Source organism: Vanessa atalanta, chromosome 25 (assembly GCF_905147765.1).
Source record: "Vanessa atalanta chromosome 25, ilVanAtal1.2, whole genome shotgun sequence".
NCBI lineage: Eukaryota > Metazoa > Arthropoda > Insecta > Lepidoptera > Nymphalidae > Vanessa > Vanessa atalanta.
In genome coordinates, this window is record NC_061895.1 from 626,563 (window position 1) to 643,109 (window position 16,547).

A 16,547-nucleotide genomic window follows, 5' to 3' on the forward strand; every position below is an offset into this window, starting at 1 on the left:
GGTTGGCGGAATACACATGTGGCAGAATTTCGTTGAAATTAGACACATGCAGGTTTCCTCACGATGTTTTCCTTCACCGCCGAGCACGAGATGAATTATAAACACAAATTAAGCACATGAAATTTCAGTGGTGCCTGCCTGGGTTTGAACCCGAAATCATCAGTTAAGATGCACGCGTTCTAGCCACTGGGCCATCTCGGCTCTAGAAATATGTATTTTTTTATTTCATAGGTGGCTAATGAGCAGGAGGCTCACCTGATGAAAAGTGACTACCACCGCCCATGGACATCTGCAACACCGGGGGGCTTGCAGATGCGTTGCCGGCCTTTAAGGAAGGAGTACGCTCTTTTCTTGAAGGTTCCCAAGTCGTATCGGTTTTTAAAAACCGCCGGCGAAAGCTGGTTCCACAGAGTGGTTGTGCGAGGCAAAAAATGTCTTGAAAATCGCGCTGTTGTAGATTTTCGGACATCTAGGTGGTGCGGGTGAAACTTAAAATTTTGTTTTATCTTCTTGTTTTTTTAATGATGTCGGTAGGCGGCAAATGGGCTACATGATGGTGCCGTATGAAATTTTAGTCATTTGTTGTATAACCAATGCGCCATTAACGTTGGGGACTGCGATGTTATATCCCTTGTTCCTGTTCTTACACTGGCTCACGCAGCCTGCATACCGATACACAATATTAATAAATATTATTTCTAGCGATAGAATATATGATGAGATGATGGTACCTATCCAGACAACACAAACCACCAAGTAAACTTTTATAATATGACATTTGATCCATGATGTTATCAATATTTTATCCAGATCCACAGCATAGGTCCAAAACGAGTAGCACATCAATCTTGGTACTAATATTCAATAGTCAATCATTTATCAAATGGTATATTTTCTTATGGTATTTTACACTTTGGGGCAACGCCTCGGACATTACACATTTATACATGAATTCTTCAAACAAATTGTTCGGACTATTTGTAATGGTGACTCTCCATTCAGATTTTTTAAAAATAAAATAGGGTTTCTTCGCAATAAATTTACAATAATATCATATATACCCACAAGATAATTGATAATTTTATAATAAAATAGCACGAGAAATAAAGATAAAACTAATTATATGTTATGTACTTGAGCTTTATTATAATTCAAAATTTGGAAGATGAGTTGATGTGCCACCAGGCAGCCGAACAAGGAAAAGCTATGTCCCAAGACGTGTAAGAGCCGTGGAACTGTAATGTAAGTATAAAACAAATGGAGATAAAAAAAAATTGCGTTTGAAAATAATGAATTGGCTAAAATAAAATTCTTATTTAATAGCCCATGTGATTAAAAACAGAAACAAAAGAAAACTTGAATCAATTTTACATAAAGCGTACACAGTAGAAATAGAGAAAGAGGGCATTATGCTTTTTTGTTACATGACGATTTTTGCCTCTGTACTTTGAGCCGCGTAAGATCTTCGTTTCGAAAATGTAACTTACAAAATAAAAATAAGACATGACATAGACTATGATAATTACAATTTTTTTATAACTTATCTCCCTCTTGCTTTTAGTTACCCTGGCTTATTTGATGGTCAACAATCTTAACGCTTACTTGACAACAGAATAGATAATGAGTACACCCAGACGGACTTACCTACATTATTGCGTCAAACAAGTCATCATCTTCCTGCCATTACCTATCCCAATCTTAATTGTGGTCGGCATGTCTTCTTCCATACTTCTCTGTCTGATGCTATCACACAAGTAACATTATTTCCAGCCATATCATCTTTCACGCAATCCATCCATCGTTTCTTTGGTCGTCCCCTTCCTCTATATCCATCCACGTCCATGCTCAAGAATATATAATAGATAACATGCCCATACCATGTCTAAATAAATATACCTAAAGTTATATTTTGGTGATAAGAAATTGCACTGTACAGTTATAGCATATCGACAAAAGTCTCTTAAATATCTTTAAGAAAATCTAAACTTTTATTGATGGAATTAGGTAACGTTTCTTTTGAAATGAACCACGTGGCTCGAATCTCACCGAAGGTCAGATGGCAATCGCTCTGCATGAAATTGGAAACTTATCAAAAGTACGGTAAAGAAAGTGATTGTTGCCAGAAAAAAAATATGCCACGATAAATAATACTATACATATCGAAATGGCAAGGCCGTGTCAGTAGCCTATTTTTTTTTAAGATTAATCGTTAGCGAAGGCTTTTATTGCTGATTTGTAGACCAAAATGTATTTTAAAAAAGAACTTTATCTCTTGTCACGCTAATCATCTTTTTAATGAAAAAAACGATATATAAATAAATGAAATTGAAAAAAATATACTAACCAACATAATGGTTAGTAGAATATTTGTTCAATAAGAATTCAAGTATATGCCAACAGTCGGTGTATCTTTCTCTGGACCAAATAGCTTGTAGACTTAGTACGTGATTTCGGATTTCCTATTGATACATTGTCTATTTAGGACTAGTGATCCGCCCCGATTGGGTACCACCAATTTATCAAATAATTTATCGCCAAGCAATACTTTGTGTTGTTACATTCCGGTTATAGGTGAGTGACCCATTGTAACTACAGACACAAAGGACACAATTACTCATTTCCCAAGGTAGGTTCTCGGTTCTTACGACGCCTATGTCTATCGGATATAGTGACCGCTTACCATCAAGCCTGCCCGCCTGCCTACCTGTTTCATATAAAGAAAAACTAGCGAGTGCAAATATTTTTTTCTAAGCAGAGCAGTGAAAAGTTCCAAGCCTTCTCTTTAAGAATAAGGGATTCTATCGCTCCGCATTGGGATATACAGGCCGATATTAGATCTTAATTACTTAAATACTTAATACTTTGTCTGTATACCGGCTTGAGACATCAGTGAGCCAATATACTTACAAACACAAGAGTCGTAGCATTATAAAGAAAGCACATTGGTTTTCTAAGTAACGTCGTTTACATTTCGCTATGCCAGGGTAAATTTTTAATTGGTTTCCTGGGAGACAACCAAATTATTGATGCGATCTAATGATTCTTATCTACTAAAACCTCTGTGATGGTTCGGTACGGATTGTAGATGCAACGGGGTCGTTTCGAACGTATTAAGCGAAAATGACCACAAACAACTTACCCACATCTGTTATTTATGAATCTGGTAATTCTCCTCAAAGCGCAAAGCCGATGTCCCTTAGTCTACGAAAACCAACTAACCGTGAGATCCATTCGATCATTTGGTATCGAAAAATAAATATAATAACATATAATAGATGTATTTATGTAATATGGATTCAAATACATTTTGAAACAGTTACATATGAGAATGTGTGAACATTAGTGGGTGTTTTAGTGCGTGTCGCTCCGGAATTGAACGATGTCGCCTAACATGACTCGTACAAGTCGCATAACAAGTGCTATCCGTAGTTGTTATTATGATATCTTAATGATATATATTGCTTTCTTGGCTTAGCTTATTAGGCTGTAAATTTAACCCCTGAGTTCAATTCTCGGGACATTAAAAAGTTACTTTGTTATACATATACAGATTTATATATAAACGAGGCATGTATACATATATAAGCTTAAGATACAAAGGCAATGATACATACATAATATATAGTCGAAAAGAACGGGTTGGTGAAAGTAACTTTACAAAATGCTGGTAAAACTTTAACAGATAAAATTATACAATAATATAGTATGTAGATTTAAAAATATAATTTTCAAATTACATATAATATCATAGATATATATATTATATTTAATTTTTTATAAATACACTTGTATTCATTGCATCACTATTGCTACTGATAAGTCATTAATAAAATAAAATAAATTAAGTAACGGAGAGTTTTTTTTTTCTGGAAGTATCTATAAAACGCCTTTGAAGAAGGTTTTATTATATAAAACATGGTCAAAGAGAACAACGCTTGCCGATAAATTGGCTTGCTATAAAATAATAGGTATTGACTATTGCAATGTTATTATTTTTTAATTTATCTAACTTTTTAATACAACAAGACCATATTGCTCTCAAGGGAAGTTAAATTAAAAGAAAATATTTTCCCCCTTTTTTCATAAGCACTTGTCTACGTGGCTGTACGTGTCGTCTCCAGCGGGGATGCACAAAACATAATGTAACGCGACGTCCTTCAAGTGAGTTATGACGTTACATGGGAACCGATTTTCCATTCTATTCCCCTTCATTAGGGCTTAATTTTCCGTAAACTCAAAGCCATTTAGAATTCAGAAATTAATCAGATAAAATTTTTAGACCAGAAAAAGAACTGGATTAAAGTATACGGTTTTTATTAACGTTGAGAATAATTGCTTTTTATGAATTATTAAATGCAATAAATAAAGGCTTTTTAGTTTATATTATTGCTAATTGCTTTGTGAGAATAAGTGTCCAGACTTGTGAAGATATAATTTGAATTCGATTTATTTTTATTAATCATTTCTTTATATTTCATTATATATTCTATTATTTATATATTAAACTTACAGCAATTAATAATATAATCCTGTTAAATGTTTTAACTAACGTTCATCATGATACATCATCAAATAGTTTTTATAACATTGGCAGACGGGCTCATGGACTTGATGTTAAGTGGTAACTATGGCCCATTTACAATGATACCAGCAAGAAACTAAGATGTTATGTCCCTTGTGCCTGTAGTTATACTTGCCCACACATACATTGCAATTTTCAAACCACAATACAATACTAGTAAATATTGTTGCTCGGCGATAGACTATAGATGACTGAGTGAAACGTATCCAGATGTGCACAAAACCCTGCCACTTAGAAAACAGAATACTGTATGTTTTTTTAATAAATTTAAATCATATTTTATTTTTTTACATTAGCAGCCTGTAAATTTCCCACTGCTGGGCTAAGGCCTCCTCTCCCTTTGAGGAGAAGGGATTAAATCATTAATATTAAATCATAGCTATAAAATAATAAATACATAAAACACATTGCTTTATAAATGGCCTAGCGTATCTGGGTTCGACAGCAATACATATTTTGTATTATGTTTGGGTCCGATTCTGAACAGCCTAGCTGAATACCATCCAGATTGACTAAGAAATTTAGAATCTCAGGAAGACAAATAATACGCCTTGAAGGACACGTTCAAACTCATATTTATAATATCATTTAGAAAATTAAAAAAATGTTATCTTACACTTAAGTTGCTTCCTGGTAATAAAAACACGCGGCAGTTTATAAAGTAAAAACTAAAATAAGTTACACCAAAGGTAAGAACAACATGTCTGTTCAGCATTTTATTTTTTGTATCTCTACAAAAAAAATGCTTAAATTATCGAAAATTAAAATCTCTAAATATATTTAATGAAGTACGAACTTACAAGGAACTTTCAAATTTATCTACATGCTATTGAACATAAAGTTAACACCGGTATGCAATGTAGACGGACCGAAAACAACCTACTAGCAACTTTAGTAATAAGTTAGTACAACTAAATTAGTAGTTTAAAACTTCTCTTGCAAATGAGTAACCGACTACTGTTATCTAAATACACATAGCAGGGTATTATGAATTTAAATTCCAAAACATAATAAAATATCTATTTCATTATAATTGACACACTTTTAAAAATTTTACAAGCTTCGTAGCGGTGAGCTACGTGCTACGATAGCTACGGACGCGTAGCATATGTAGAGCAAGATATTAAGTTTTTAAAACTTGATAATATTATTTTTGCAAAATCCTGTTAACTTTTTAGTTCGTAATAGCTTTTTTTATGTAAAAGTATTTATAAGAAACGACAATTGCTATTACTTCATATGTAAGTGGAAACGTTGAACAGTTTTATGGCTTACAATATAACTGTACTGCGTCCTTTTGCAGTAAAAGCTCGGTTTTAAACGTCCAAGACTTTTATAAGAATAAAGGAATATTTTTTATTTAAATCGTTGAATTATAATTCTGTTTTTATTGTCTTGTATTAAAAACTTTTTTTTGGAAGGTAATAACCAACCATATTTATAGTTTTAATTATTAATTATTGCTGTAATGTAATTTATTTCCAGCTACTATCTAATGATCTGTTTTCATATGAACTTTATAGAAGCAATATAATTGTTTACTCAAATAAAAATGATTATATTAATAAAAATAGCCTTCCAGCAAAGTATTTTTTATATTAATAAATTATTCCCGATACGAATTCTAAATCAAAAGGAACGAAACTGATCTAACAACAGACTGGTCGTCAAACGATCGTAATTTACAACAAAATATCCCATCTTACAAAATGAAACATCTATATTCATAGTGATAGTCTGCTAAAATACGAGGCTCAAGTACTCGGTCACGCCTACAAAAGGACTCCAAATTAACTAGTCCTTTATAATGGTACACTCATTGCACGGACGCATTCGTCGGGTTCAAGGAACCGGCCAATGAAGACCCGCGCAATTACCGGCTGAATCATGGCCAAAAAAGAATGCTATGCGGAGTTCCAATTGCAACTGTGTGTTGTATTTTCTCCCGATTATCAGGGAGCGTTTGAAGGATGCAGTCGGGGGGCGCGAAGGGTGAGGCCTCGCGGCGCCTCAGTCGAGCCGCAACCGTCGCGCCGTACGCACGCATTGTTACTTAAGTGTTACCAAATGAAGTCTTCGCGGAGTCACAATTCGCGATCGACTTACATTCGTAAAGTAAAAATCGCCGGTTTCTGTTGACTGTGTATATCGATACCTTCTAGGATAAGACTCTTTAGGACTGTACCGGTTTGTGGCTAATGTGAGTTGAGATCTTGCAGCGTTCGTCTGCAAAACACGTGCCCTAGATTTGGGTGTCGTCGCTGGACCGCTCGAATGCTACATTTTTACATTAATTTAAAACTAGTTAATGCTTCTTTAATTTGTTTCACGTAGCTATAGTTTTATGTAGAACATTCGTTTTAGAAATAAAGTGTAAATATGAGAGTATATATATTTTTTTATCATTTTTAGCGATTAGAAATTTATCTTTACTTTATAAAACTCAATGCTCTATTTATTGCATGCGACTGGCAAGGCATAATACATACATACATAATACATAGTAAGTCAAATCAATGTGTGTTTAGTTTTATGTAACGTTGAAGTTGCAATCATTGAGTGAGTGCACTGTATCATCCAATTGACATTTACATTTTAGCAATAACCTTAAAATCCATAGACGTTTTAACGGAACCGCATAGAGTCTACTGTCGCGCCCGTCGTACGTATCATACAATTTACTTTGATGCATTTTAGACCGTTCCATTCTGGTTTTAGAGTCGCTTTTCGAATGTACATTCCAAGTAGAAACATTAAAGCGGAATGTCTGTAAATTTACGGTCTTATTTCTTCATTTTTAGTTAGCTCCTCTGCAATGCTTCGCCAGTCGCTATCCTATACTTTTTCGTAGACAGATAGATGTTACATTTGGTCTAGACTTTTGTAGAAATTGTATGACTTTTGTATCTAGATATATATCGTTCTAAGATTTCCTTCAATTGATGACATTGTGATGATATATGAAGGGCGTGATATCCACGTGTGACTTAAGGTAAATAAGGTAAATAATTGATACCACGTGGTTCAGAGTTCACATAACTTCCCCCTTTAGGGGTTGAGCGCTCGCTTCCGGTAATCGCAGACCTGTACAACAGCTGTTATTAATGTCATGTACAAATTGTTTTGCCGAGTTTATTACATGACACCGATTTTCGTTTATTTTCATATACTATGTGGTGTTAATCGTGTAATGTATTTAACTTTTTTTTTTTGTTTTTAATTTGAAAGATTTTTTAGTTTAAAGTTCGTTGATGATTTTCGATGACGATCAGTTTACGAGAATACAGACGGCTTAATATCCGAAACGGATCATTTAGCAGAACACATTAGATGGTATCGGCTGTGTGCGTGTACGTGGTGGTCTGAGAGCGTGGGGTGGGGTGGCAGGCACATGGCGATCGATGCGGCGTCGCCCGCGTATCATTTGCGTGCGACCCTTCACCCCGCAGCCCCCTTGACCTGACTGGATATAGGCAACTACTGATACTACATTCAACGGTTGTTGTCGGTTTCGTAAGGCATGCCTGTCACATGGGTAACATTTTTGGGTTATGTAATTGTCTGGATATCGGACGAATTATTTACATGATAATTTAATATATAATAACTTTGAGTCAGATGATAAGGATATATCAGTAATGAGTAAAGTTAACGCTAAAAATTATAAAAAAAGAGCAAAGGCTCTGGTACAAAAAAGGCAGATTACATTTTTGTCGGATTGTCCTGAAATAGAAATCATTATTATTTAAAATATATTTATGCAAAAACATTTAAAAAGAACGGAAAATTCATCCTTTAGGCGATTGTAATACACGACAATTTCCCATAAAATCGTCTCGATCATAGGTTTTTGCCCGTCATAGAATCGAAGTGGATCCTATCTCATGTCTACATCGTTACGGGTTTATATATCATAACATTTTAGTACAACCAGACGACGCGTCAGAGCTTATGTTTCTTCATAAATAAAATTTTATATATTTATATAATATAAAACTTATTGATATAGATTAGCTGTGGAGCAAAAGTAAAATTTTATTCATTCAAGTACGGTCATAAAATCACTTTTGAATCATGTTACTGTGAAAATTAAATGTAAAACTCAGTACTCGGAAAGTACTGAGAAGAACCGGCAAAACTCAGTTCACTTTACCGCAATTTTAATTACAGAATATGTCAGATATTATTTATAGATGTATATTATTAAAAGCCGACCAAAGAACATGGAGTAATTACATCAATTTTTGTTTGAGTTCTAAATTTATAAATCAAACACAAAAATATTGGTAGTAAAAAATGTAACTTCTACTTATTCATACATGTGTGATTCTTGTCCAGTAAGACAATCTGAATTAAACAAAAAATCAATAGTACTTTGATTAACGATTTATTTTATATAAAATAGAATATTAGAATAATTATAATTTTTCATTTATTAAATTTGCCTAGTGGACATAACAATTAATAAAATTAAGGCCTTAACTATAAAGAAATAAAAATTAAAAATAGTTACTGTACAAAACAGGACAGCGTGGAAGCATTTCCTCGCAATTCCGAGTCTCTGGGCATAAAATAAACCATGTCATTTAAAATCCTGTCATGTAAATGTAATAATTCCATCTTTTACATCAATTCATCACAGTCGAGTCCACGCTGGCAGCCTAATCTCCTAAAACATGTACAATTTCCCGTCTATTCACCCCTTTTCCTCAACACTTGTACATTTCGATTTAATGGCAGCGCCCTTCCGGAACAAGAATCACTAATTTTAGGGGATTGGATATTATCTTTATTTCCCGTTCGTATTTGTTTTGTCTGGAATTAGTATAATTACAACTGTTTAAGTAATCGATTGAATAAAATTATCACGATGTAGTACGTATTGATTTTTATAATTGTATCTTGCTCTAAATAATAACATTTTTATTTAGTTTCGAAGTCGTTCATGAAAATAGCAATATTTTATAATAGCATCGTCCGAAACTTCTCCGAAATTGATTGCGGGTCATATTAAGACCACTTTTATAGCTGATATTTAAGTCTCTCCTAAACATAATATTCTTTGTATTAAAAATAAAGATATATTATTGAATAGATAGTAGACTAAGTTCTAATAGTCTTAAAACTTCATTAAAAACATTTATTATATATCATCTTGTAACGAATTGATATCAATGAATTCTAAATTACATTAATTCGTATAGAAAATCGTCAGATATAGTTGTATACAACAACTATATCTGACGATTTTCTATACTATATATATATACACTAATACAAGAACATAAAAAAATACTTATATTATGGCTACTTAACCTATGTCTGTTCAGTACGTTTAGTTCAGCTGAGCTATTCTGTATGAGCTATAAAAATAAACTCGAAGCATACCCCAGAACACGAGCGTGAAATGTCAGAACGTGTTAAGCGATATTGACTCTAATAATTATAAAAATTATAGGATACACGTATCAAAATGGCGTATCAGTGTACGACAATTGTCCACATTTAAGGACATACATAGTAAATTCTTACAGAACCGCACTGTATGCCACTGATGATACTGTTAAAAGAGGCGTTATAAAAACTGAATACAAAAATATGTATCATTTAAAACTAATATAACGATGTAAAAATATTATTATAACTAACACAGGGGCCGTGATAGCTTAGGAATTAAAGCACGTGAATTTTAGTCCAAGATTGAACTTCTATGTGCTTATTTTGTGTTTATAATTCATCTTGTTGTAGAAAACCTACATCATTATTAAAATCTGCAATGTGGACGATTAATCTCCGAATCTTTTGTTCGTGCTTAAGCATTAGCCTTATCAGACTTTAATTTGTATCTTTCCAATTCATTTATACTTATAAAATAACATGCCCTGACTTCATGCTTCATCATTGCCGAGCGTAAACTAGTAAAGTTAAGGCCATGAAATTTGGTGAGTAGGAAGGAAGGAATTTTGGGAATTCGGATGTCCGTCCGTATGAGTAGATACGTATTTAAGTGTGTCTGGATGTTCTACCCTAAGGGGTGAAATACACACCAATATGGAACACAAAGAGTCCTTGACGTAATATTTTAAGTTGATATGTAAATATAACCAACTTCCACGCGAGCAAAGCCGCGAGCAACAGTCATATTAATAAAATAATTACATCATTTGTCATTTGTTAAATTGAATTCGAAATTTAATTTTGGAAACATATTAGGTCTCACAGAAATATATTCTAATATTGTTATTTTTATATAAAAAGGTCTTACAAAAAGACTATTCGAGGACGAATCGTAAAAAACTTGTACGACCATTTATTGAATTTGATAAAGTTCTGAATATTTTACGTCGAGATTATCGAGTAACTGTTGTATGTAAAGTATGAAGTTCACTTAACGATCGGAAGTAACGACTTCTGTGGATAATTTTCCATCGTGTTTATTATCTTTTAATACATAAACTATATATTATTGTATACCACGGAACAGTAGACAACGATGAAATACCAAAATAGTACTTTTGGAAACGAGATACAAAAAACATTATTGATAATTTTATTGCTATAGTGGTTAGTGTATAAGGTTGTGCTGGGCTTGGATTTGGAGTCGGAAATACTCAGTCAGCAAAGCACGTAGATCAGGACCTACGCTGAACTATTTTCGCTCGTGTCGCGTTTGCCGTCCCATCGGATTATAAGAGTTTTTTTTTGGCATTGGTTGGCGGAGCCACCTGATGGTAAGTGTTCACCACCGCCCATAGACAAAGGGGCTGTAAGAAATTTTAACCATTCCTTACATAACCTATGCGCCACCAACCTTGGGAACTAAGATGTTATGTCCCTTGTGCCTGTGATTACACTCGCTCACTCACCCTTCTAACCGGAACACAACATTATAGAGTACTGTTATTTGTCGGTAGAATATCTGATGAGTGGGTGGTACCTACCCAGACGGCCTTGCACAAAGCTACCACCAAGTAAAGTTAAAATGAGGGAATAAAGAGTGCATATGACACGGGTGTTTTTGTGCACTTATCTGTGTGCTATAATATTTTCCGCGTAGTTGGATAATTTTTATGGGAATAGTAGTCGTGGCCGAAATCAATCAGGACATCAGTATTTTTTGAATCCTCTATATGACTGTTTGTAACTAGTTGTAACACTACTAGAAAATCAAAATCAAAATATATTTTATTCGAGTACAAACGCGAAGCGAAGCTGCCACCGGTTCGAAATTCGGAAAAACCGCCAAGAAACTCAGTAGTTACTATTTTTCAATATTTAAAAATGCAGTCATGTTACTTAAATACAATTATATATCTATACATCCTGCCTGGAAGTCAACAAGTATTAACTCCACGCTTTTTTATCATCTATATAATCTTGTATCGAATAATATGCCTTCTTTACCGATGTATTTTTTACAAATGATTTGATTTTATGAAACGGCAAAGTTAAAAATGTCTGCGGAATTTTATTAGACGATCCCCACTCCATTATTTTCAATATTTGCTATTTCGTATGTTTATCAACTATGTAATTCATAAATGAAGTTATGTTCTATTATTTTATATACTATGTGAGGCCTTACCCGCGCGAAAAATACCCATAGCACATCACCACCCCCATTTTACCACCTCGAGGGTAGAATTAAAAAAGTAGCCTATGCTCTTCCGCGGGACTGAAAATCCGCACGAAAATTTTTAAGATAAATAACATATTTGAATTTAGAACAGGTAGGTAGGCTATTAAATAGCCACCTGATAACAAGTGGTCACAACCGACCATAGACTTTGGAACTATGAGCAATAATAAACATTCCTTGCGCGCGACTAACCTTGGGAACTAAACTGTTATATCCCTTGTAACCCTCACTTGCCTTTAAATCCAAATATAAATATACAAATTATTGCTGTTTGAAGGTAGAATTAATGATGAAGCCGTGGTACCTACCCAGATTCAAATATAAAATTTAGTTATTATATTCAAGAAACAGTTCGTATTGCTTACGGATAGTTGAAATGTCTACGATAATTACGGTACGGTACGTACGTATACGGTTTGCTTACTTACGGATCAGAGGAACACGAATAACGGATTGTAAACTAAATTAATAGACGTCAATTAAACACTATTATCAGTAAGCAAAACGAATCGTTTCTTGAATATATATATCGATATTTTGATAGAGGCTTTCTTTTATAAACCTTCTTGATATTTATAAATTTCAATTGTGTACTATAGAGTGTATTTGAATTACATATAAATAAAACTGTCATAATATATTACTAACACTCTATACTAATATAAATGAAAAGTAACTCTATCTATGACCACCCTAAAATGCGAACAAAGCCGCGCTCGGACAACTAGTACTATAAACATTTACCACACCGTTGGTTTTTGATAGAATCAATGATAATTGCATAAACGAGTAGTAAGGATAAGCTTATAACGCCAAGTTTACGACTCCGCGACGGCAATAAATCCTTCTTGGGGCAAGGTATTCGTTTCTATAATTAAATACTACTGATATATTTAGTTTTGACAATCATTAAGTTATAAATAATTAATAAATCAGGTATATATATATAGTATATATATTTTAGCATTAGCAGCCCGTAAATGTCCCACTGCTGGGATAAAGGCCTCCTCTCCCTCTGAGGAGAAGGTTTGGAGCATATTCCACCACGCTGCTCCAATGCGGGTTGGCGGAATACACATGTGGCAGAATTTCGTTGAAATTAGACACATGCAGGTTTCCTCACGATGTTTTCCTTCACCGCCGAGCACGAGATGAATTATAAACACAAATTAAGCACATGAAATTTCAGTGGTGCCTGCCTGGGTTTGAACCCGAAATCATCGGTTAAGATGCACGCGTTCTAACCACTGGGCCATCTCGGCTCTCAGTATATATATCTTCGGATAATATTATTAATAATAATAATCATCATTTATTTCAGGCCAAGCCCCTTTAATGTTAGTCGGTCTACAATATTTTCATTAACTATCTGAATTTTAATGAAGTCTTCTTCTGCCTGATTGAGGCACATTTTTTACGTTTGATTGAACCATCTATACGTCTGACCGCAAACATCACCGATGCACTGGAGTGCGACAGCAGCTTCAATATTTAATAGATGATAAAAAAATCGTCGATTCGGTAGATGTGGATTTTCAGACAGGATTTAAAATAGAAAAATATAATTGTACACATTACATTACATTAATTATTACATATTAGTACATTATAAAAAAAAAAACAAAAGAGTTTTTTTTTATCCTAATTAAACACATCAGCCTTGAGATATAAAGTATAATTATAAAACTTTTATCAACATATTTCCCTCAATCATAGATGAACAATTTTTTTTTTTAATCAATTATCCGGAAATTCTCATAATATAATTTTATTTCCCATCATGTATCATTCATTCTCCGCGTCTGATACATGACGACGTCTCTATGTCCACGTACAAACATGTCAAGTATACCTCGACAAATTGATTGAAAAAACATTTATTCATGGACGTTTTGCAAGGCCGCTTATGCATCTACCAGAGAAGGATATGATACCTTGGTTGTCCTAGGTCCATGATCGATTGCTACCCCCTACTTCCTTAAATCACGAAAAAAAAAGAATAATTTGAAGAAATAATTTAGTTACCTTTATGAGTTTTTAACACGTATTCCGGTTTGGAAGGAAATCAAAAGGGACATAACACTTAACTTGCCAAGGTTGGTAGCACATTGACGGTAGAAGCGATGTTTAATATTGCTGACAGTGAACTCACCATCAGGTGACCCATTTGCCAACCCTACTTACTTAAATAATATTTAAAGCACACATCATATAATCTAAATCAATTATAATGTTAATATTACGCATTGTACGAAAGCAAATCGGTAATAGTCTAAATTAAGAGTACGGAACCTTTATATCTGCTAACTGCTATAAGGTAGGACGGGCAAATGGGCCATCTGATGGTAGGTGGTCACCACAGTCCATAGACAATGACGCTGTAAGAAAGAATAACCAATCCTTTCATTACACCAATGCGCCACCAACCTTGTGTTACACTAGCTTACTCACCTTTCACACCGGAACACAACAATACTAAGTATTGCTGTTTGTCGGTAGAATATCTGATGAGTGGAGTGGTACCTACCCAGACGGGCTTGCACAAAGCCCTGCCACCAACATCACATCTTCTCGATAGGGTATGGCTTTAACAAAGCTTATCATAATTACAGACCAAAAATTTTATAACATAAATAGATAAGTACAGTCGGGGTAAGAAAAGGTTCGTCACCTTAAGGTCTATTTTCGTGTGCTCAGTATGAGCGATGATCTGCTTTACCGATTGAGTATGACACGTTGCGTCGCAATGTACACTATTTCGAACCTAGTTATCATACTATGTTGGTTTAATTTTATGTGCAGTTTTCTGTTAAATGCTTTAGTTTCAAAATGTACTAAGAGTTTACGACTTGATAAAGGAATGAATTTGAAAACTGACGAAGGTTTTCTTACTCTGACTGTACAAAACTCAAGTAAACATAATTAGCTTTGATAAAAACTAGAACCAACCGCCCAATTCATGTTGCTTTTACAATTCAACGAACGATAAAACAAGTAGAACTAGTTAACCTTGCTCTTTAAAGGTTACAAGTTATCAATTCAAATTCGCCCTTAGGGATTGAATTTACGACATGCAATTTTGTACCTTATCTTATAAGAAATCTGAACTATAATTGCTTGTATGTCGTTGCTATTTTATAGATAAATCTTTTAAGATTTTCGTATATTAAAGAATACATCGTCGGACTATTATGGGAGATTTTATATTTGTAGTATTTGTTTTAATTTATTTAGTTATAATAAATACTATGATATATTTTTTAATTTTATAATTTATTTACTAACTTAAATTCAAATATAAATAATGTCGTAATTGTTAATTACAATATGAGTTGGTGTAAAAATACATTGAACTAGAATATTAGCAAAACAATGTTTCTTATTAATTGAATATAGATTTTTCTAATATAATTATTATCTCTAAGGTTTCAGTTTGAAAGGTGAGTGAGCCAGTGAGACTATTTGCACAAGGGGTACAACATCTTAATTGCCTAAGCTGTACATGAACATTCAGTGGTTTGAACTCAGAATCATCGGTTAATTCACGTCTTCTAACTATTGGGATATCACGGCATTTCCAAGATTTACTTATTCATAGCTGGCATCGAAACACACCAACGAGTCCTTGGACTAAGAATAGCAGCGAGAAAATTCTTGAAAGAATTATTTTTTGTGGAGTAAACGCAGGACGGTACAAAAGTTCGATTATGATGTTGCTAGAATTTAAAACATTCATATTTAATTGGCTTGGTGGTAGGGCTCTGTACAAACTTGGGTGGATACCACGTTCGCGTAATATTTAACCACCAAACCCGAGATGAATTATTATCGCAAATTAAACACAAGAATATTTATTGGAGCATGCCTGGGTTTGAACCTGAAATCATTGGTCACGATGCTTGTGTTCCACTGGGCCATCTCGACTATCATCATAGTTCGGTCAATATTTCTTTCGTCGATATTAAAATGAGCATTCGTGCCATTTCAATATTTTATATTTAATAATAAATCATTTGGTTTGATCCAAATTTATCTTTAAGTAGTCATTCTTAAGAGACAGATGTCCGAAGATGTTTATTATTAAACCCCTAAGGGTCTAACGTATATAATCTGTAAACTTTTAAGCAATTGGAGAAACAAGTATTACTAAAATCTGAACAATAGTTTCAAATATAATACAATTTTATACACAGATATCACTCACGAATTATGATAGGAATCTAAATTCATAAGTCAAACCCGAAACGTCTAGAAACTGGGTTGATAACGATGGCTCTCTTCAGAATGTCTGTTGGAATGCCAAATTTCTTAGTAATTGACCTATAT

At 33.8% G+C, this 16,547-nt stretch overlaps 1 protein-coding gene across 2 annotated transcripts in view; it reads left to right on the plus strand.

Moving 5' to 3' along the window:
- Positions 1-6,603: 6,603 nt before the first annotated feature.
- The window catches only part of LOC125073756, a 62,153-nt gene continuing 52,209 nt past the window's right edge, over positions 6,604-16,547 (plus strand). For both annotated transcript variants that reach the window (XM_047684785.1, XM_047684784.1), the window contains exon 1: positions 6,604-6,782. The gene's annotated coding sequence lies outside the window, so the exon portion shown is untranslated. The remainder of the gene's footprint in view (positions 6,783-16,547) is intronic.